At 49.1% G+C, this 22,608-nt stretch overlaps 1 protein-coding gene across 1 annotated transcript in view; it reads left to right on the top strand.

Moving 5' to 3' along the window:
• Positions 1–6,587: 6,587 nt before the first annotated feature.
• ELF4 (E74 like ETS transcription factor 4) overlaps positions 6,588–22,608 on the top strand; it is a 40,095-nt gene continuing 24,074 nt past the window's right edge. The window contains exon 1 of the mRNA XM_084640323.1: positions 6,588–6,622. The gene's annotated coding sequence lies outside the window, so the exon portion shown is untranslated. The remainder of the gene's footprint in view (positions 6,623–22,608) is intronic.

Here is a 22,608-nt window from a genome sequence, read left to right as displayed (position 1 = left end):
CTCAAAAGTGAGAACAGTCTGCACCCCAGTCCATGACCTCTTAAACTGCCTCTTATAAGCACTTTGAGCTGATCAGGAGCCTGAACAATGATACCTTACAGCATTGGCTGCCATCTATACACCTGTCACGCCACTCAGAAGTCACCTTACCTTATTTCTCAGCAGTTAGGACCAGCTCTAAAGCAAAGACATTGATTTCTAGCCCTGAACCTACAGGGTGCCTACTTCCATATCTCAATACAACTATCGTACAGGAGATTTCCTACTGCTTACCTTTGGGCAGGATCATTATAGGTATAGACTGCTCCACACAGGGTATTCTCCAAGGTTCACTTCATTGTAGTGGCATACTAACCCCTGTACAGTGACTGGACTTTATCAGCACCAACCTGATGCAGTACAAGCGAGAGCGCTCCTCTCACTACCCACATTCACCACCCTGGGACACGTCTCCCTAATATGCTGGGGAGCTCACCTACACAACAAGGTTCAGGACAAATGGCCTTCCACAGAAATGACCTTCCATATCATTCTTTTGGGGCTAAGGGCTGTCAGGAGTGCCTGTGCACAAACTCTCTGCCTTTCATCAAAAACAACACACAAAGGTTATGATGGACTTAATGTGACCTGTATGTTTTGTATAAACTACCAAGGAGCTGCCAGATCTCCCTCCCTCTGCAAGACAGCATTCAAACTTTGGAATTGATGCACCCATCACAATGTGCTCATCTTAGCTGTTTGCCTACAAGGGATACAGAACAGGATATCCAACAGTCTCAGTTGGAATTTTCTCATGACAATGAGTGTATACTGAATTCAGAGGTGCTTCAGGATATAGCCACCCTTTGGGGAACCCGGCCTATGGATCTCTTCGCTACTTATCGGAACAAGAAAGGTCCTTGTTACTGCTCCAGGGCCGGCTTGGGGAAACATTTACTGGCAGTTGCCCTCCACTTCACAGTGGACAGGGCCCACTTGTATGTCTTTTCCCAGTTTCCTACCCTATCCAAGATTCTGTTGAAAATTCAACAAAACAAAGCGAGAGTTATTGTGATTTCCCCTCTTGACAATGACAAGTCTGGCTCCCTTACCTGACGCAGATGGCAATATGCCCTCCTGTTCCTCTGACATCAGCCCATTCCTCACCATCTCTCTCAGAACAATGAGCTGACCCTTCACCCTAACTCATGGGTCCTCCGCCTTCAGGCTTGGATCTTTCTTTGTTCCAAGGCTTAGAAGCAGAATGCTCTGACAAGCTGAAACACATGTTGCAACACAACCCCAGGTTGACCACTCCACATACCGATCTGCAAAATGGAAACGACTCCAAGTTTGTACCATTCCACATGGACAGACCCAACCTCATCTTTCCTCCCTCTGATTTTGCGCTACATTTTACACACTCGCTTAGCTCCCTTAAGGTACATCTCTTGGTGAAAATGGCTTCCCACTCAGAGCTTGCTCATCCACTAATGTGTAGACTCTTTAAGGGCATTAGGACTCTCTTCCCGCATGTGACACTACCCTGGGACTTTAACCTAGTTCTCAGGGCTTGGACTAGCCCTCCCTCTGAGTCCAGGGCAACTTGTTCTCTCTTACACCTGTCCATGACAACAGCATTTCTAATTGCCATCACCTCAGCTAGGCACATAGGAGAAATAGCGGCCCTGCTGGCACACCCATCATTCACGGCCTTTGTCTTTAAATAAAAAAAAAAACAAAAAACCTCTAAGGCCATATCCCAAGTTTCTCCCTACTTTTTCTGCAGTTTCCATATGTTTCCAACAGATGTTTCCAGTTTCCAACAGATCTATCTCACTGTTTTTTCCCAAAACCACATTGTGATAACTGGGAGACAATTGTGCATTGTGACAAAGCGGGACTATTCTTAATATTTCCTCTGAATATTGTGGAGGTGCCTCAGTTTCCCCTATGCAGTTCTTAAGTATCTAGGGGGTGGGATATGGGTGTATGATTGTTGCAGAGCCCTAGAGGGCAGGTGTGTACAGGGGTCTAGACACAGAGAATGGCTGACACCCTGTTTCCTGGCAACTGATGGCCTGGCCCTTCCCCCCTGCAAGGTGAGAGCTAAAGGGTTGGAGAACAAAGGAATCCGGTGTCCTCCTGGCCCGGGAAAAGGACAAAGCCTAGAGGAGGAGGGGCTGGAGAGAGTTTCAGTTTGGGGCTGGTGGGGGACGAGGAGTAGAGTGCAGCCGTGGTTGTCTGGCTCATTGCCCCCCAAAATGGACCCCGCTGAGAGGTCCTATTCTCTGCACCTACAAGCTCTGTGTTAGACCATGTTCCTGTCGTCTAATAAACCTTCTGTTTTACTAGCCGGCTGAGAGTCACGTCTGACTGCAGAGTTGAGGTGCAGGACCCTCTGGCTTCCCCAGGAGCCCGCCTGGGCGGACTTGCTGTGGGAAGCGCACGGAGGGGCAGAGGATGCTGAATGCTCCAAGGTCAGACCCAGGAGGGTGGAAGCCATGTGAGCTGTGTGTCCTGCAGATAGTCTGCTCACACAAAGGAGACTTCCCCAGAGTCCTGCCTGGCTTCGTAGGGAGCAGTTCCAGAGCATTGCCCAGGGACTCCGTGACATGCATATGCTAGATATTAGAAGGACATGAGCATTCTACTTGGACAGGACTAAGGACTTCAGGAAATCCCCTAAACTCTTCCTTTTGTCCACAGAAAGATCCAAAAGCTCTGTGATATCTCCTCAAAGACTATCCAAATGGGTCTCTAGTTGCATTAACCACTTAGCAAGGGTGCAACTTGCTCCCGTCCATACGCACTCCATGAGATCAGTTCCTACCTCAGTCACATTCCATAGGGGTATCCCAACTCCCCAATCTATAGAGCAGTGGTTGGGGTCTCTGTTCATACTTTCGCAGAACATTATGCGATCACTGAAGATTTGGCCACTGACACCATCTTCGACTCCACAGTATTCTCTGTAGTAAAAGACTCCGCTCCGAAGTCCTAGCCTCGAGTGGTGGGTACTGCTCTGGAGTCACCTAAAGTGGAGCACCCCTAGGGACACTACTCAAAGAAGAAGAGGAAGTTACTCACCTTGTGCAGTAACGATGGTTCTTTAAGATGTGTCCCCCTATGGGTGCTCTACAATCCGCCTTCCTCCCCTCTACTTTGAAGTTCTCTATAGGGCTCTGTGGTAGAGAAGGAAGCGAAGGGAGTTCGCCCATGCAGTGCTAAATAGCCTTGAGGGAGGGAGAGCACATGCGTGGGCTCAAGGGGACACTGCTACCAAAAACTTCCGCTTAGAGGTGCAGGGGTACACAGACACCTAAAGTGGAGCACCCAGAGGGACACACATTTCGAAGAACCAGCGTTACTGCACAAGGTGAATAACTTCCTCTTACCAGGTTTTAACTGCTGTTTTAACCCCAGTGTTTGCAAGGTAGACACAGTTGGAGTGCTGGCTGCATGCTGCACAGCCCAGCAAGGAGGGGCTTTGCAGCCACAGGCTTGTCCAGTAGAGCTGCTCTGTGTGACTCAGCTGCTCTGTACGGGGTGTACCATCCCTAGTCAGAGCAAGAGGAGTGAGAGGTCCTAGAGTGATGCAGGAGTGCGGAGCTCAGCCATGCCTGCAGCAGCTTTGATGCATCTAAGGGGACTTCATTAGTCGAGTTCAGGACAGCACCATAGGGGGTGTTTAGTCAGGAAGCCACTTAGCCATATGGCCCTGGAGCTGGGGTCTGCTTCCAAAGCTGGTAGAGCCCAAGCTGCAGAAGAGCAAAGATGATTTTGGGTAAGCTTCCCCCTGGGGGGGCAGAGCAAGCACTTACCACCCCCAAATTATTCTCAAGGGGCCCTGAACGCATAGGTGCTGGAGACAAGGGAGGAGGGGCCCTGCCCTCCCACTTTTGAAAACCTGCACTTCACACCCTGATTCCTTAACACGCCTGGGAGGGGGAGTGTACTGTGACCAGGTGCCAGGACCTGCTCTGTGACAGGCCATGTACCATGGCGGTGGTTGTTCCTCAGCACCAGGTACCAGCCGGGGAAGCTGGATGGACCCATCAACTGAGGGCCTTGGCTGGCCAGCAGGGAGCTTAAGGGGAGTGCCTAGGGTGGTGCGAGGGCCCCCAAAATGCCCACCTCCCCCCACTAATAGGACCCACAATGCTCCCTGCTCCACAGCCCAGGAAGCAGTGCAAGCGTAATGAGCCTGCATGCCCGGGAGCTGTGTGCTAGCAGCTCAGGGGAATGAACCAGCCTGGCCTGTGGCTGGAGCAGGGCCTCAGGCTGGGTTTCCCTGGGGCAGTGCTGTGACAAGAAGCGCCGTGTTTCCCCTCTAGGTGGGACACTTTGCTCTGAGTCGGCTCCCCATTGAGAGCCCCCCCGCTGCAGGTTCTGTCGCTGCAGCCCCAGCTCTCTAGCACATCAGCCAGCAGCACAAGAGGAAGCGAGGCCTTAGCCATAGGGGCAAAGCATTCTCTCCTGACGGAAGCTGGCTCTGGAGCCAACCTCCAGAGGGAAGCGGGTGACTCCAGTCTCGGCACCTTGGGGAATACCAAGGTCTCCATCTTCGATAGAGCCTTGGCAGCACTAACCAGAGGTTTCACCCCTCACCCAACACAGGCTGACCCCACCCACTCCAGCTCCAGCTTCCAGTAAGCCCACGCAGGCCTCCCTGTTGTCGCTCTATATTCCAGGAAGGTGCTCAGATCCTGTGGCCGGTGAGGCAGATCCTAAGGTAGATGGGCTTCTGCAGGGACCAGAGGGAGCAGCAGCAGCGGAAACTCTGAAAACAGCACTGGCTCGGCACAGTATTAGGCTCCCATAACCCAGCTCACCTGGGCAGTCCCCTCTTCCAGCCAGCCCACACCAGTAAACCCACTTCCCCTCATTGCAGCAGCTCCATGGGCTTGGACAGCCATGCACAGGGGCTGAGGGCTAAGTAGGAATGTGGACCTGTAAGGAGGGGGTGGAAGGGACAGGTGGGAGCCACACTCCAGAGTGTGGTTTGTTGGACCCTGACACTTCTTTCTGTGGTATGGCCAAGGTCGCATCCCCTCTGCCATGCACCCAAGGCCTGGCCCAGTGCAAACAGCATGGACAGAGCCTGCTGCCTTTCTGCCCTGGCTGGGACTGTCCCCTCTGTGGCCCCACAGAAAGCATCTCTCTGAGATGCCTGCACAGAATCTGTCAGCCACTCACGCCAGTGCCTGCTCCCCATGGGAGCCCAGACTGGATTTGCTCCAGCTCCCTTCTCCCATTAATGCTCTTGGTGACATTCATGCCCTTCTTACGGAGGTTACCTTCTCTGGCCCCCTTGCTGCCCTGGTCTGTTTCTGCTCCCCCCTCGCAATCGCCCCTGCTCCCAGAACACCCTTCCTTTTTCCTCCTTCCCCTATAGCTCCTCGCTCAACTCTCAAATCACCTCTGAGCCCCTGCCTCCCTCAAGGTGCTCTGGCTGCCTGTGTTGCTCACATGCTGCTACCCTTCGCAATAGCCTTTGCTGGACAGTGTGGGTGGGTGCAGGAGAGGGGAAGAGAGGCAAGTGGCTTAATGGCCCTGGCTCCCAGCAGCAAAGAGAGCAGGAGTGGGGCGGGCAGGAGTGGGGCTGACAGGATCCAGTGCTACTGCACTGAACAGAACAATACTTGATGTGGGCTCTCCTGTGCTGGCAGTCAGGTATGAATGGGCATTCTGCCCCTGCAGCTGGCCAGGCGCTGCTACAGATACATCTCAGAGAGTTGGCAGCTGGGCACTAGGTTGCTTCAGATCCAGCATCCAAACAACCCCTGGAGATCAAGCTGGGCAGTAGCTGTAGAGTTCTCACTGGTAGAGTCCCACAGGGCTCTCTCATCTGCCCCAGCCACATTAGCATCTCCCTGCAACCTCAGTGGGGCCCATGAGATGTCATGGCCCCTACTACAGCAGCATAGACGCCTCCCAGAACTAGTCAGAGTCATCCTGGGATAGGTGGAGATATTAGTGATGGGAAGAGAGGATCTGCCCTCTAATCACACCCTAGGGGCACACCTGGGCACATTCCTGCTTCAAGAGGACAGGGTCCCTGCAGCATGTGCAGGGCGTAGCTCAGAGTTCTGGCCCCTGGCTCTGACTTGTTTCATGTGCTCACCGTACAGTGGCTGGAGCTCTGCTTTAGCCCTGGGTTTTGTGCTGCTGTGTGCAGAGATTCTCTGTGGTGAAGGGGCCTGGTGCATTGTGCACATTCTGCCCTCTCACTCACTGTGCATGCTGAGTCCCCCACCCCTCTGTTTTGCACACTCAGTCCCCCTCACTCAGTTTGCAGCTTAAGGGCACTAGATCTTAGGCATGATGACAGCTGCAGCTGGGTGACTAGAGCTTCTTCCCCATCGCACTCTCCTTCCCTCACTGTGGATCACAGTCATCCGGCTCACCTGGTATTTGCATGTCTGCAGCGCTTGCCATTGGCGAGGGGAGCCGGAGGCGGGCCCCGGGGACACGCCCGGCTCGCTGACTCACTTGCACAAGCCCAAGTTGTACTTCTCCTTTTTGAATGTCACCACTTCCCCATCCTGCTCAAACAGGATTACTCAGGGAAGCCCTCGCTTCCTGCACAGCTTCTGGGGCTCCAGGGACCGTGCACGGGAGCATGGCCGCGCGCCCTCAGGTACATGGCTGGGAGACAGAGCTAGGGGGGGCGGGATTTGCTCTGCTGAGACCTTGCTGGTTGTGAAGCATGCTTTGGGGGCAGGTGCTGAGGTGGGGATGGGTTGGGAGTATGGGTAGCCAGCAGGGCTTTCTTGGGGCATTTGGCCATGTATAGCAAAGGTGGCTGGGATCCTTTGCTCATGTGCCCTGCCTGGGGCAGAGCCTTCTATTAACCAGGAAGTGACACAACCCGCCCTGCAGCCTCTGGCACTCAGAACATTAGCATGTGGGTCCTCGCCCATCTCCAGCCCTGAGAAAATCCACCTCGGAGCAGGCCACCTCCCCCCAGGACAGCCACACACCTGGGTTCATTGTCCTAGTCTCACTCCCTACACCCAGGGGTATGGGCATGCTCGCTCCTCACCCCCCAGGCACCTGCCAGCCTTGCTCCCCCACCCCTACGCTCACCTGCACTCCCCACCACGCATGCTGCAGCCTCACTCACTGGCCTGTATGTTCACAGGGACACGCCTTGGCTGGAGCACCCAGCCTGCCCCTCCTGTGGGTTAATGTTTGATAATACGTTGAGTCAGTCACTGTAATCAGCACCCCAGATGGGAGGGCCGTTCACCTTGGACTTGGGGGTTGGGGAGTGCCTTCCCCGTGCAGTGAGCCATCTCTGGAGCGGGGCAGAGGATGAACGAGTCTGGCCTCAGCCTGCCTCAGCCTCTCCTTGTGCAGTTTTATGGGAGCCGAGTGCCGTGTTGCTGCCCCTCTGAGCTCAGGAGGGGCTGTGTGCACTCCGTTGTTTGGACCCAGCAGGGCTTGGGCTGGGGCTGCCTGGGCAGGGCCCTGCTGTTGCTGTCTAAGGGAGTGGCTTGTTTGCAGCTGTTCTTGGCATTGCTAGGGTCACTTGTTTGTTCAAGGGGTTGCTGAGCACCTTCCCAGCGAACAGGGTCAGAGCCTTCACTGACCAAGGCACAGCAGCCCAGCTCACTAGCAGCTGTTCCGGTCCAGGGCACTGGATGCAACTGATTTCAGAGCTGAGTCTGGGGCTGCACCAGGCCTAGCTTTGAGCCCAGCCTGGAGCTCGTGAGCAGCTGGGAGGGTAGAAGCCGTCACTCAAGGGCAGAGTGGCTGTGGCTCCCAAGCCTTCTTAGTCTGGACGGGAGTACCAACAGCAGTTCTGCTGCACACCAGCCTTTTCCTCCATCTGTTAGCAAGAGGGGCTCCCTGCAGCCAGCCCCTGGAAAGGCCTGGACATAACAAAGGCAGGTACCTCCTAGTAATGGCCTCCAGGCAGTATCAGCATCCTGTAGCCAGCCCCCTACAGCAGCTAGCATAGAGTGGTCAGTTTGGATGAGCTATTACCAGCAGGAGAGTGAGTTTGTGTGTGTGGTTTTTGGGAGGGGGGTGAGGGGGTGAGAGAACCTGGATTTGTGCAGGAAATGGCCCAACTTTATTATCATGCACATTGTGTAAAGAGTTGTCACTTTGGATGGGCTATCACCAGCAGGAGAGTGAATTTGTGTGTGGGGGGTGGAGGGTGAGAAAACCTGGATTTGTGCTGGAAATGGCCCACCTGATGATCACTTTAGATAAGCTATTACCAGCTGGACAGTGGGGTGGGAGGAGGTATTTTTTCATTTTCTCTGTGTATATATAAAGTCTGCTGCAGTTTCCACAGCATGCATCCGATGAAGTGAGCTGTAGCTCACGAAAGCTCATGCTCAAATAAATTGGTTAGTCTCTAAGGTGCCACAAGTACTCCTTTTCTTTTTGCGAATACAGACTAACACGGCTGTTACTCTGAAAAAAATCACACATTGCTGTGGTTTGAGCAGTAAGCTACCCACCACTCCCGCATCTCCCCAGCCCTCCCTGTTATTTCAGCAGCACTTCCCAGTGCTTGGTCCAGCCTCTCTCGTAGGCCTTGTTCTTCCAATCTCCTCCCTGCTCCCCTAGTGCTGACCTTCTGCTCGCCTGGACTGGGGCAGGGCAAGAGCCTTTGCTGCAGCTCCTGTCATGCAGAGCATCCTTCCTCCCCCTGCTGGCCTCACCCACTCTCTATCCCTGCCCGCAACTTTGTCAGCACAGCCTGCCTCCCTCCTTCCACCTCACAGCTTCATAGAATCATAGAATATCAGGGTTGGAAGGGACCCCAGAAGGTCATCTAGTCCAACCCCCTGCTCGAAGCAGGACCAATTCCCAGTTAAATCATCCCAGCCAGGGCTTTGTCAAGCCTGACCTTAAAAACCTCTAAGGAAGGAGATTCTACCACCTCCCTAGGTAACGCATTCCAGTGTTTCACCACCCTCTTAGTGAAAAAGTTTTTCCTAATATCCAATCTAAACCTCCCCCACTGCAACTTGAGACCATTACTCCTCGTTCTGTCATCTGCTACCATTGAGAACAGTCTAGAGCCATCCTCTTTGGAACCCCCTTTCAGGTAGTTGAAAGCAGCTATCAAATCCCCCCTCATTCTTTTCTTCTGCAGGCTAAACAATCCCAGCTCCCTCAGCCTCTCCTCATAACTCATGTGTTCCAGTCCCCTAATCATTTTTGTTGCCCTTCGCTGGACTCTCTCCAATTTATCCACATCCTTCTTGAAGTGTGGGGCCCAAAACTGGACACAGTACTCCAGATGAGGCCTCACCAATGTCGAATAGAGGGGGACGATCACGTCCCTCGATCTGCTCGCTATGCCCCTACTTATACATCCCAAAATGCCATTGGCCTTCTTGGCAACAAGGGCACACTGCTGACTCATATCCAGCTTCTCGTCCACTGTCACCCCTAGGTCCTTTTCCGCAGAACTGCTGCCTAGCCATTCGGTCCCTAGTCTGTAGCTGTGCATTGGGTTCTTCCATCCTAAGTGCAGGACCCTGCACTTATCCTTATTGAACCTCATCAGATTTCTTTTGGCCCAATCCTCCAATTTGTCTAGGTCCTTCTGTATCCTATCCCTGCCCTCCAGCGTATCTACCACTCCTCCCAGTTTAGTATCATCCGCAAATTTGCTGAGAGTGCAATCCACACCATCCTCCAGATCATTTATGAAGATATTGAACAAAACCGGCCCCAGGACCGACCCTTGGGGCACTCCACTTGATACCGGCTGCCAACTAGACATGGAGCCATTGATCACTACCCGTTGAGCCCGACAATCTAGCCAGCTTTCTACCCACCTTATAGTGCATTCATCCAGCCCATACTTCCTCCTGCTAGCTTTGGGCCTGAGGCTGTTTCTGTGGGACACTTCCCCCACTGGGGTGTTCCCAAAGGCCAGGGACTGCGGGCATGAAAGGCTGGCTGCACCAAGGGGTTCCTGACAGCAGCCTACTGCTGCCAGCACTGATAGCAGCCCTAGCATAGATGGCTCCCCTCCACCGCCGTTAACGCTGTGTCCTGTGCAGCCTCCCATCCCCCCACCACGATTAACACTCTGCCCCGTTCAGCTCCCCACTCCCATGGCATTATATAGTGGCATTATGGTATTTTCTGTCTTATTATCTATCTCTTTCCTAATGATTCCCAACATTCTGTTTGCTTTTTTGAGTGCCGCTGTACAGTGGGCGGATGTTTTCAGAGAACTACTCACAATGACTCCAGGATCTCTTTCTTGAGTGGTAACAGCTAATTGAGACCCCATCATTTTAGATGTATAGTTGGGATTGTGTTTTCCAATGGGCATTACTTTGCATTTATCAACATTGAATTTCACCTGCCATTTGGTTGCCCAGTCACCCGGCTCTGTGAGATCCTTTTGTAGCTCTTCACAGTCTGCTTTAGACTGAACTATCCCAATGCTGTCCTGCTGGGGGCGGCTGATTCCCAGCACCTGCCTGTTGGGCTCATTTCTAAACAGGGCTGGCTGTTCCCCAGCCCGCTCCTTCACTCTCACTCTGTGACCCTCTCTCCAGGGGCAGGCGCTGTCTGTACGGTCTCCACATTCCCCGCAGAGCACAATGGGAACACCCTCCCAGCCAGGCCCAGCATGCTCTTCACGCTCCTCATCCTTGGGCGCAGTCTCAGCCACCAATGTCTGCTAACACACAGCAAATGCATGAGGTATCCCCATCACAGTCGCAGGGTCACCACTATCATGCTTCCTCCACTCCCCTAACGCTGGCTGTGGAGGGCAGAACACAGGGCCAGTCCCTGCCCACTCCTCGCCATCCGTCCAGGAGCTGGGCTCCGAACTCCTGGCTCTAGGATGGAGACATCGGCTTGGCTCTGCTGTTTGGAATCACTCCTTTTCCTGGGTGGTTGAGTCCAGCCCATGTGAGGCGGCGCTGAATGCGTGATCAATTCCTCCTTCGTTAGCACTGTCTGTCTGACATCCCACAGCTGTGACGTGAGGCTCAAAAGGTCCTGCAGCAGCAAATTCCCAGCTAAACACTGCTCCAAGCCCCGATGCAGCAGCTAAGGGGAGGAGTGGGAGGAGCCCTCGCTTGTTCTGCTCCGCAAAGTAGCTGAGTGCTCATTGCCCTGGGTCTCAGAGCAGCCCCTGAAGGTATAGCAGTATGTTGTGTCCACAGTACCATATCGAGTGCACAGCTACTCCAAATCCTCCGCCAAACGTAGCCACCAGCATCAGTGTCTTGGCTGAGCTTGCTCACTTTGCCTGCATGGGGCAGGGTCTTTCTCACAGCCCAGCTCCGCGGTTTGCTGTGGCCCTTGGCACAGACCACAATATGCCATTGCTCCCCTCTGTGCACGGAGCTTTGCGGCTGGTATGGCCTAAGCTGTCCATGAGCCACCCACATCAGCTGCCAGTCTAGGCACTCAGCTCTTATGGCAGGGGCCCAGTTCCCAGGTTCACTCCAGCAGCACAAAGCAGCTGGAACACCTGCAGGTCCAGCCCACTCAGGACTTCTCCTGTGTTGTACATGAGGTGGCTGCACCTGTCCACACACACTCACCCACCATCACTATAACTTGGCCTCAAGAGGAGCCAGTCTCTGCTGTTAGGTTGGCCTGCAGCTCCCTGGAGATCTGAGAGTCTGTTACTCTGAGAGCATCTCCATTCTAGGCTGTCTCAGAAGCCACTCTGTTGTGGGAACACAGTATCCCTTAGAATGAGGCTCCCAGGCCTAGCAGCCTTTCCATGGAGAGGGGTCCCAGCTCCTAGCCATGCACCTCTGCCCAAACCCAGCCCTCCTTCCTAGGGGGTCAGAGGTTGTCTTGGGAACAAGCACCGCCCTTAACAATAGCACCACCCTTTTATCTAACCCAGGCCAAGCCAGGAGTAGAGCCAGGCCAGGATCTCTAGAAAGGTTACACAGACTCTCTCGCCCCCTAGCTAGACACACATGGACTCTCTGCCCCTCCCCGCACCAATGCAAACGCCTCCCGTCCTGGGTCAGTCCAAGCTGGGTGCTTCTGGGTGGGCTGAGCTCAGGATGGTGGATCGGTTACCTGCCCTCAGCTCCAGGATGAGAGTTTATGAAAGTCCCCATTTGCCAGCCACTCCCTCCCTGCCCTTGCTCAGGGCGCCAGCCTCTTTCCCTCCTGTTCCTGTGTCTCCTCTTTCAACCCTTCCCCATCCCGCCCAGTCTGCTCCTCAGCGCCACCCCCAACAGGTCAGAGTTAATTCTGCGGGGTTGACTGGCACTGCCCTCACAGCCAATCAGGTTTGTGCAAAGTAGCAGGGAGGGGGGGAAAGAGGGAGGGCAAGGAGCTCCACACAGCGCTGATGTTAAATGCCACCAGGAGGCGCTCTCTCACTCAAATGCACTGGGCAGCTGGAGCAGTGACAGGTCAGAAGCAATGGAAGGCAATGCCTCCTGCACGTCCCTGAAGTGAGCTGGGAATCTCCATGTGCAGCCCCATAGCCAGTCCTTCTTCCAGCTCCTTGGCTGCCCAAGCCACCTTTGGGCTGTCTGTGTTCTTGGGCAGCCAGGGCTTGCTCAGCCTCCGAGCAGCTCTACTTTGTGCTCAGTCTGGCCTGCAGTCCCTGGGGGTAGAAGGGGGGCAGTGTGGAGACCAGCTGCCAGTCACATGCTCACTGAGGAATCCCTTATGCCTGGGCTCTCCTGAGTGGGAGGACGAGACCTGCTACCTTTAAGGCTCTGCTACCTGTTACGGTGCCAGAGCAGGCAGGAGCTTTAGAATAGCGGGATATCAGTCTCACTGAATAGTCTCTTGTGAAACCCACCCCTTGTAATTCTTCTGGAACCCTAACTGAAATTCTGTTAATCAGTGGTGTCTAGGCCCTCTGCCCCCTGGATGTTCTCTGGGGTGTGTAAGAGAGTCACAGAGCACATGCCCAGACTGCTTGCATGCAGTGCATTTACTAACACCTTGACATGCCCCTGCCCCATACAGCCATGCACCAGCCTTCAGACACTCTCACACCTGCCACCGCGGCAGCCGCATGTACCCCTCCATCTGTCTGCTGTGAAACTTGCTGCCTCTGGGGGTACAGCCAGGAAGGCGAAGCCCCCAAGGTGAAGCCTGAGAGCAATAGAAATAGCTGAGCTAATGGTTTTCAGCAACAGCAGTGCACACAGCTCTGTGTTTAAGGGGAAATGCCTCCCTCTGTGGGGCTCACAGCCCAGATGTCGCAGCATTGTGCTAGGCCAGAAAGTCCCAAGGCAGAAGAGCTCAGCACCCGTGGGCAGCCAAGCTGAGCTCTTGTGAAAGTCTGGCTCCAAGTGACCATAAAGAGAAATGAAACTGACCGTGCTCCTCTTCTGCCACAAAATGCAAACCCGAAACCAGCCCCATTGGCGGGGAAGAACATGTAGCTGCCTGCCCTTCTGTAAATAGCATAGCTAGAACTGTGCTTAGAGCAAGGTCCTTCTGACAGCACTCCCCTGTCCCTTACAGCCGGTCCTCCTCTACCCTTATGCTGTCATTCACATCTGGGCTAAGATAACCACATTTTCCAGATCAAAAACAGGGACACTTTTGTGGCAACCTTAAGAATCCCCACAACCTTCACCTCAGCATCTTTCCTGCCAAAGGTGAGCTGCTCTGCAGGGCCCCGGCATTGGGTAATATAAACACATAGCATGGGCAGGAACATGCAATGGTTTTCTTAAAGTCCCAGCTCCTGGGTTCAGGTGAAACTAAGAATCTCAGCTTGCATTAGAAAGTCAGTTTCTAGTCCTGGTGATTGCAGAGAAAAGCTGGAAACTGGGACCCAAGAGTAGCCTGAAGGCTCACATACCAGAAGGCAAAGAGAAATACCCAACATTTGTTATTTTAAAGACAGGTTCATGAGTTTTTGGGGCCTGATTCTTGATGTTTGATCACTTGGGATTGGCGACACAGCACAGAGTACACAGGATATATTAACCTCTACCCCCAACTTCTCCTTGAAGAGAACCACACATGGCAGATGCCAGTCATGGGATGCAATGCATTCTTGGCTGGTGCTCAGAGGTATGGAGTGTCTGTACTGAATAGAACAGAGCAGAGCCCCTCAGTTCCCAAGGTTTGTCTACGCTAGCCTTTTCTACCTCTGGTTAAGCAATTGCCAGTTAAGTTGAGGCAGGTAAAGACTAGTTAAAGTTGTTAAAGACTAGTGTGGGCACTCTGCTGATGTCTGTGTGTTTCCCCAGGGCTCAGTCCTGGGACTGGAGACTTGATTCTTCCTTCTGAAATCTAAGAAATCAAGTGCAAAGAATTGTGTTAAGGCAATATATATATATATATATATATATATATATATATATATATATATATATATATATATATATATATATATACTTGAAGCTTTAAAAAGAGCCAGTTTTCCATTGCTGGAAGCAAAATTGAGTGTGAGAGGAAAAACATTTTCTATTAACTTTTTTATTCAATTTTTTAAAAATATATTATATATAAAAACAAACATAAACTATACATAAACGTCTCATAATATATTAACCATTCACTAACTAACCTTAACTATATTTGAAACAGTTAATTATATCAATTATTTGTATTGCACACGCACAAAATTTGTTTATAAAAATCCAGCTAATAAAGAAAAATGATTACATTAAGATAAAAAATAGAAGCAACATTCAGAGGCGGGAGATAGAGCTGAGGAAGTGGGCAGGGAGAAAGGTGAAGCAGGAGGGGTGGCAAGCATTTAATAGGGTCATTCAGATACTTCCAGGAAAGCATCCCATGTCTCTGAGAAATTTTCTTGGATATTTCTCTGACGGTATATGATGATTTCCATGGTGGCCCAGTTTAGGCCTATGATCGAGTCCTCAAGTTGGTTGCTTTTTGGATTTATATTTTTGTTGTACAAGTCCTATAGCAATTTTTAGCCAGAGTTTTTCAGATTTATTCAGTTTCCCATTAACATCCATCAGATTTAAAATGACAAGTTTAGCTTATAAAGCAATTTTATTTGATAGGAAAAAATTAACTGCAATTAATTTCTGCCCAAAACATATGGATGCAGGCGCATTCCCAGAACATATGGGTTACGTTAGCACCTGCTGAACCAGTGCCAATATTTGGTGGCTCAGAGGCACCTGTTTTGAACAGTCAGAGATGGATGCAATGCAGCCTCCATATGATTTTCCGCTGGATTAATCTTAAACAGAGATCCAAGAAATAGGTCAGAGCATTGACTAAAATTTGTTTCCATTGATTAGGAAAGAACAATTGGCCTCGTTTCTCCTCCCATTTCTTTTTTAGGGAATCTGTGTTTAATTCAGTTTTGCTGGCCAAGTGTATACATAGTGTTACCATAGGACTTGGCAATATGGACAATATTTGGAGAAATGAAAGCAGTTCAGGTGACTCAGGGGTAGCTTAGGGATGGGGGCCAAACAAATGGGAGATTGCATGGATGTATTGCCATTCCATTTTAGTCTCTAGATTGAACTTTCCATTAATATTGTCGAAGGGAGGGAGGTATCATTTTCTATAAATTGGCTGATGGTCAAAATCCCTTTCCTAATCCAAATTGGCCGAATGATGGGGTTGCCTTTTAGACAGAGTTCTGAGTTACCTCCGATAGAGGCCTTGGTGTGTAGAAGGGGGTGATCTTTAACTTCAGCAGACATTGTACGCCAGGTGTTTCTGGCTGCTGTAATCTGGTTGGTATTAGTTGCTCTTTAGGGAATCGGTCATAATCCTAGTGCAGTGCACTGGAAAGGGGTTAAGGTGTGATCAATTCTACTTCCAGCTGAAGCCAGTCGGGGGCTCCGCAGCATGAGGGAATGAGGTGCTGCGCTGCTTGGATAAGAATTATTGCCTGACGGTGAAGTGTAACATTGGGAAATCTGAACCCACCTGTACTGACAGGGAGCTATAATCTGTGTAAGGAAATTCTGGGCTTGTTGCCAGCACCCACAAAGAAGGGCATGGACCTGGTGTTCATTTTGGTAAATTAAAAGGGAGGAATATGGCTAGGGAGGGAGGTCAGAATCTCAATGATCCTGAGCAGGTTCAGGATGTTGGTTTGTCCCCAAAGGGGGAGAGGCAGTGCCTGCCACCTGCTGAAATCATTTGCTAACTGCATGATTAATGGGGCTAGATTAACCTGGAGTATGTTTTTAATTTCCTTAGGGAACAGATGCCAAGATGCTGTTGCCACCTAAATGTCCCTATAGGAGACCCATTTCCAACTAAATCCAATGAGATCTTCATTGTTTTCAATTTATCTCAAGTGATCTGGTAGCCAGAGAATTTGCCAAAGTTATCTATCGTTTTTAGGATATTTGGAATAGATTGATCCAGATGTCGTCTGCATATAGAAGGATTTTTGTCTCCTGAGACCCTGATTTGATCCCTTGGCATTCCCTAATTAGTACTGCAAGTGATTCTAATGCTAAATTGAAAAGGAGGGGAAGAGGGGGAATCCATATCTGGTTCCCTGAAACAGATCAAAGGGCAGGGGGTGCTATTTGTTTGGGTACAAGAGTTGGGTTTATCCAGGAAAATAAAGAATTTCCCCAACCCAAATTTATCCAGGGTAAGCAACAGGTATTGCCACTTCACCCTGTCAAAGGCTTTCTGTCCATGGAGTGAAATGATTGGGTGGGAATTTCTAGAATGCCAGTGGAAAGCCATTAGGGTGACCAGACAGCAAATGTGAAAAATCGGGAGAGGGGCTGGGGGGTATAGGAGCCTATATAAGAAAAAGACCCAAAAATCAGGACTGTCCCTATAAAATCAGGACATCTGGTCACCCTAAATGCCATACGTTAATCAATTGACGTTTGTTACCTAAACCAGGCCTTTTAAAAATAAACCCCACTTGATTGGGGTGAACCACATCATTCATTACTTGTTCAAGTCTCTTGGCCAATATTTGTGAAAGCATTTTTGTATGGATACTGATTAGAGAGATGGATCTGTAGCTATTACACTTTCCCACATCCTTACTCGGTTTAAGTAGTGCTAATTAGGGCTTCCCGCACAGAAGGCAGCACCATATCTTTCTTTTTAGGCATCTTTGTCCATATATAATAGCTTAGGAGCCAGCATTTCTTTGAGACTTTGATAGAATTCTGTCAGTAGGCCACAAGGGCTGAGGGTCTTGCTCAGACTCATTTCCTCCATGGCCTTAATTATTTCCTCTGATTGCAAGGGAGAGTCTAGTCTGGCCTACTCCTCTTCTGAGGTTTGTGGGAGTATAACAGTTTTAACACAGGTATTCAGTTCTTCTGGGTCAGGTGGTGAATCATTATAGTAAATGGTAGAATTTCAAAAACTGATCACTGAGCTTTTTTTGATTAGTCGTAATCTGCCCTGGTGCTGATTTTGAGTCATACTATTCATGATCTTTGACCTCTCACTTGTAATCTGTATGTGAGAAAGCTCCCTGCTCTCGCCCCGGACTCCCACTAGGTTTGTGTGTGTCTAACAAGAGCAAAATCAGCCCGAAGTCGACCAATTGCCTTGCTGCCGAAGCTGAATTGTTTAAGATTCCCTTGGGTGGGGCAGTTTGCACATTCTAAATCCAGAGCTTGATTTGTTTGGTTAGCCTGGCTAGCCCTCTTCCTATCAGCTGAGTAGGCAGTGGTCCTGCCCCTAATAAAAGCTGTTAGTGGGTGTGACAATCCAAGCTAACGAGTGGGTGTGTCACCCCTGCCCTCTAACCTGGAGTGCCATTTACCATGCCTTGCTGTTGCAACCTCCAGCCTGGACTCCTCACAAACAGTATCCAGCAGTAAGTCACTCCCAGCCATGTCTCTGTGTGTGCGGCAGCCAGACAGCCACACCTTGGCTCTTATCAGCCAGGGTTATGCTGCAGGGTGACTCCAACACATCCCCAGTCCCAGATCTTCTCCCCATAAATGTATGTCCTGTACTGCCCAGTCCTCTCCTGGACAGTACAAATATGATAAGTCCATTATTCCTTTAAGGGAATAATATGCACACAACTTGTTACCCAAATGGAGTTACCCAGACACTTCAGCTTGAACACACTGGATTAGACAAAACAGTAAAACAAATTTATTAACGACAAAGAGAGAGATTTCAAGTGAGTACAAGTGATGAGACGTAAAAGCCAGAAATAAATCTATGATATGCCTATAAATCCACAGTACGCCCACATCTTGACTACTGTGTACAGTTGTGATCGCCCCATCTCATAAACGATATATTGGAATTGGAAAAGGTTCAGAAAAAGGCAACAAAAATTATTAGAGGTATGGAACGGCTTCCTTATGAGGAGAGATTAATAAAACTGGGACTTTTCAGCTTGGAAAAGAGACGACTAAGGGGGGATATGATTGAGGTCTATAAAATCATGACTGGTCTGGAGAAAGTAAATAAGGTCTGGAGAAAGTAAATAAGGAAGTGTTATTTACTCCTTCTCATAACACAAGAACTAGGGGTCACCAAATGAAATTAATAGGCAGCAGGTTTAAAACAAATAAAAGGAAGTATTTCTTCACACAACGCACAGTCAACCTGTGGAACTCTTTGCCAGAGGATGTTGTGAAAGCCAAGACTATAACAGGGTTCAAAAAAGAACTAGATAAATTCATGGAGAATAGGTCCATCAACGGCTATTAGCCAGGATGGGCAGGGATGGTGGAGGGATAAGCTGGGAATGAGCAACAGGGGATGGATCACTTGATGATTACCTGTTCTGTTCATTGCCTCTCGGACACCTGGCATTGGCCACTGTCGGAAGACAGGATACTGGGCTAGATGGACCTTTGGTCTGACCCAGTATGGCTGTCTTATGTACTTAAATAGTTACAAGAAAAATAAAGATAAAACACTTACTGGTGCCTAACTTAACAAACTACATGAGATTCAAAGCAAAGGTTTCTCACCACTTGCTTTCAGCAGTCTTACTGACCAAACTCTGTAGGTCAGGACCCTTCCCCCAGAGTCCAACAGCTGCTTCCTCTGTCTCTTCAGGTGCAGTGAATGCAATAGGTGGGGAGAGAAAGAGGGGTGCCTTGGGGTGTTTGTCCCTCCTTTCTATAGTTTCAGTCCCCCTCTTGAAAAAACATTTCCAGATGAGATCCAGGAGACAAAGTATCTATGTGGAAGGATGTTCCCTGCTGTTTCTTCTTCACCTGTTTGAGCTGCCTTTGTCTTCCCTTCTTGCTCGATGACTCTGCTTACTGCATAAATACAAATTAAGGCAAGCACACCTTCCTTTCTTTAGGGCAGACCTGTTTACCAACTTGTGTTTGGGCAGGGCTGTGGGGTTTGGAACGTGTGTTAATAACATCATGCAGGGGAATCTTATAACTTCGCCCACAATGTTGCCATACACGTTTTACCACGACAATACATCCAGCAAATTATGAGTTTTCAAATGATACCTTATAAAGCATACTTTGTACTAAGATTATTACAGTAGTGTGGAGAATGTGAATACAGGGATGTGTTCCATCACACACAAATGTTTATCTTTCAAAAGAAAGGAGTTCAGTCTCCATCTTTTACAAGGCCAATTTGTCTTGGGAGGGGAAAAATTTAGTATCACTGGTGCATGATCAGAGATTGTGATAGACTTGATTTCATTATTAAGTACTGAGTCCACCAGATTCATAGAAATCAGGAAGAAATCTATTAATGAATATGTAGAATGTAGGAAGGAAAACCAGTAAAAGCCTTTGTTGCAGGGTTCAGCAATTGTTATACATTTTTAAACCCTAATTCTTGCATAATGTATCTTGTATTTTTCTACAATGGGATTGTGTATGCTAGAGTCGGCCTCACTTGTCTAAAAAATGGTCCAACATCTCATTAAAGCTCCTGCTGTGATGAGTGATTCTAGAGGGATATTAATTAATTTGGCAAAAACTTGTTTAAAAAAATTTGGATCCTCTTTATTGGGTCCTTCTATATTAATCAGAGTATACACAGAGTCAGAGATCTTAGCTCTCATCAGCAAAAATCTGCCGCCTTCTTCTTTATTTACATGTAGAATTTGTACAGTGAGTCTTTTGTGAAACAATATTGCCACACCTTTGGCTGCAGAGGAGAAACTGTTACACACTGCTACCCACATCCACCCACTCCTAAATTTCTCTGCCTCCAAGTCATTAAAGTGAGTTTCTTGGAGGATCATAATATCTGCTTTCAGTGTCTTTAGGTGGGTGATAATTCTTTTTCTTTTTATTAGGTGATTCACCCCTTAGTTGGTCCAGGAAACACAATTTATAATATTAGCCATAAGGAGTGTTTAGGCCAAATATTTCTTTCTCAGGTGCCTGAATTGTGTCCTTGCTTGGGCCATTGTTAGCTCCATGTCTAGGCATGGTGCATCTGGGTTCCCTCTTTCCATTCCAGGGACATGAGGGAGAGGGGGAAAGGGTGAGGTAGAGAAGACCAGGAAAGGTAAAAGATTAGGTATGATGTGGGAAACAGATAGGAAAAAAAAACAAAGTGGTCAAAACTGACCAAGGATCACTTTAAAATACATGATTCATATAAAAATGTAAATAGGACCTAAGTCCAAGAGGTTTACCAAGGTTGGCCTTGTCACTCAAATGTGAGGAAAAAAATTAGACAAAACAATGTGAATTATAATTAGGAATTGTATAAAACAATTTTTTAGATGCCCAAAAAATCACAATTCTGCAATCCATATAAAGCCTCTTCCATTCAAAAAAGTGAGAAGAAAATAAGAAAGAAAGTGAAAGCAACAATAACAAAATACAAATAAAATACAACAATTGTATTTTAATTTGGAAAAATGAGGACTCTGATAGCAATGAGTACAAATCAGTAGTTAGGAAATGCAGACAATTGACAAAGAAAGCCAAAGGAATCAGTGAAAAATCTACAACCAGTGGGTTGAAGGACAATAAGAAAGAATCCATCAGGAACAAAAGAATCCTAAGAAATGCTATAGAGCTGTTACTGGACAAGGCCATTACAATCGTCACTAATGGTGCAGAAAAGGCAGAAGAGTTCAATAAATAGTTCTGTCTATAGAAAGAAGCAAGATGATGTACACCTTACAGTGACAATGAAATACTTTCCATTCCAATTGCAACTAGGCAGGATGTTAAACAGCAATTACTGAACTTAAAACAGTTTTAAATCTGCAGGATCCAACTGACACTCAAGAGTTTTAAAAGAATTGGCAAAGGAGCATCTGGGACATCGATAGTGATATTTAATAATTCTTGGAATATTGGTAAGTGCCAGTGGACTGGAAAAAAGTTAATGTCATGCCTGTATGTAAACAGGGTAAATGGGATGACCTGGGTAACTACAGATGAGTTAGCCTGACATTGATCCTGATCCATAAGTATCTAAATATGGAGGAGATCTCTAAGTGCAGAGGACTCTTTAATGTAGCAGACAAAGGCAGAATAAGATCCAGTGGCGGGAAACTGAAGGTAGTCAGATTCAGACTAGAATGGGGCATAGCAAATGTTTAACAATAAGGGTAATCAACCACTGGATGTGGTAGATCTTCCATCACTTGAAGTCTTGTCATCAAGCCTGAGTGTCTCTTTCTGAAAGCTCTGCTCTAGTTCAACCCAAAGTGAGGGGCTGGTTGCAGGAATCCCTGGGTGTACTTAGAATCATAGAAGGTTAGGGTTGGAAGGAACCTCAGGAGGTCATCTAGTCCAATCCCCAGCTTGAAGCAGGACCAATCCCCAATTTTTGCCCCAGATCCCTAAATGGCCCCCTCAAGGATTGAACTCACAACCCTGGGTTTAGCAGGCCAATGCTCAAACCACTGAACTATCCCTCCCCGCCTACTACTTCTCTAGCCTGTGATAGACAAGTCCAACTAGATGATCGTAATGGGCCCTTCTGGCCTTAAAATCTCTAGGTGAATTCCTGACCTTTTGGAAGTCCATGGGGGGTTTCCATTGACTTCAATGAGGCCAGGATCTCACACTATGAGATTTAAGGCTGTACAACTGGGTGCTCAGAAATCAGGAAATAGCAAAGTTAAGGTTGAACGCACAACCTTACTCTGTGTATGCAGTATAGTACAGTCTGTAATTACAGGGGCACAGATTATTTTAGATGCATGCTTTTCCATTGCCTTAGATGCACATCTCATATGTCTCAGGTATGGACGGCAGCAAAGTTAATTTGGGACTGGGCAATGTATGCTCTGAGATGGGAGGTTTATCCCGGGCTGGGGAGGGGCTTTGACCCCCCCCCCCAGGCTGGAAGAGCTGTCCCCAATGCAGGGAGGATTCTTGGGGTGAGAAGGTGCCCCATGCAGAGGTATCACTGCTGTGTTAGCAGCAGCAAACATCCAGGACTCAGTGGATGGAAGAGCCACGTTTCTATGAGAAACAGCCATGTGTTGCCCCCCCGCTGCCCGCCCATCTACCGCTGATAATCTGTAAAGTTACCACAGCCCTGTGCATGCTGCATGTTCTGGGAGTGAGATCTGCTGGGAGTTCTCCTAGCTGAGAGACAGTCTGGCCCCCCCAAATGGAGATTTCATGTGCACAGGCCCTCCTCTCCCACACAAGAAGTGGAGCTCGCATGGCGTATGCTGTGCAGGAGGAAAGGGCTGTGGCTGAGCTTCTTTCTGAGCCTCTTCCTGCCGGGTTTGCACAGCCCTGTCTGAAGGCTCCCTGACAGGAACACAGCGTA

This window comes from Lepidochelys olivacea (assembly GCF_965140295.1).
Source record: "Lepidochelys olivacea isolate rLepOli2 genome assembly, chromosome: 9".
Taxonomy (NCBI): Eukaryota; Metazoa; Chordata; order Testudines; family Cheloniidae; genus Lepidochelys; species Lepidochelys olivacea.
This window is presented reverse-complemented; position numbering and strand designations above follow the sequence as displayed.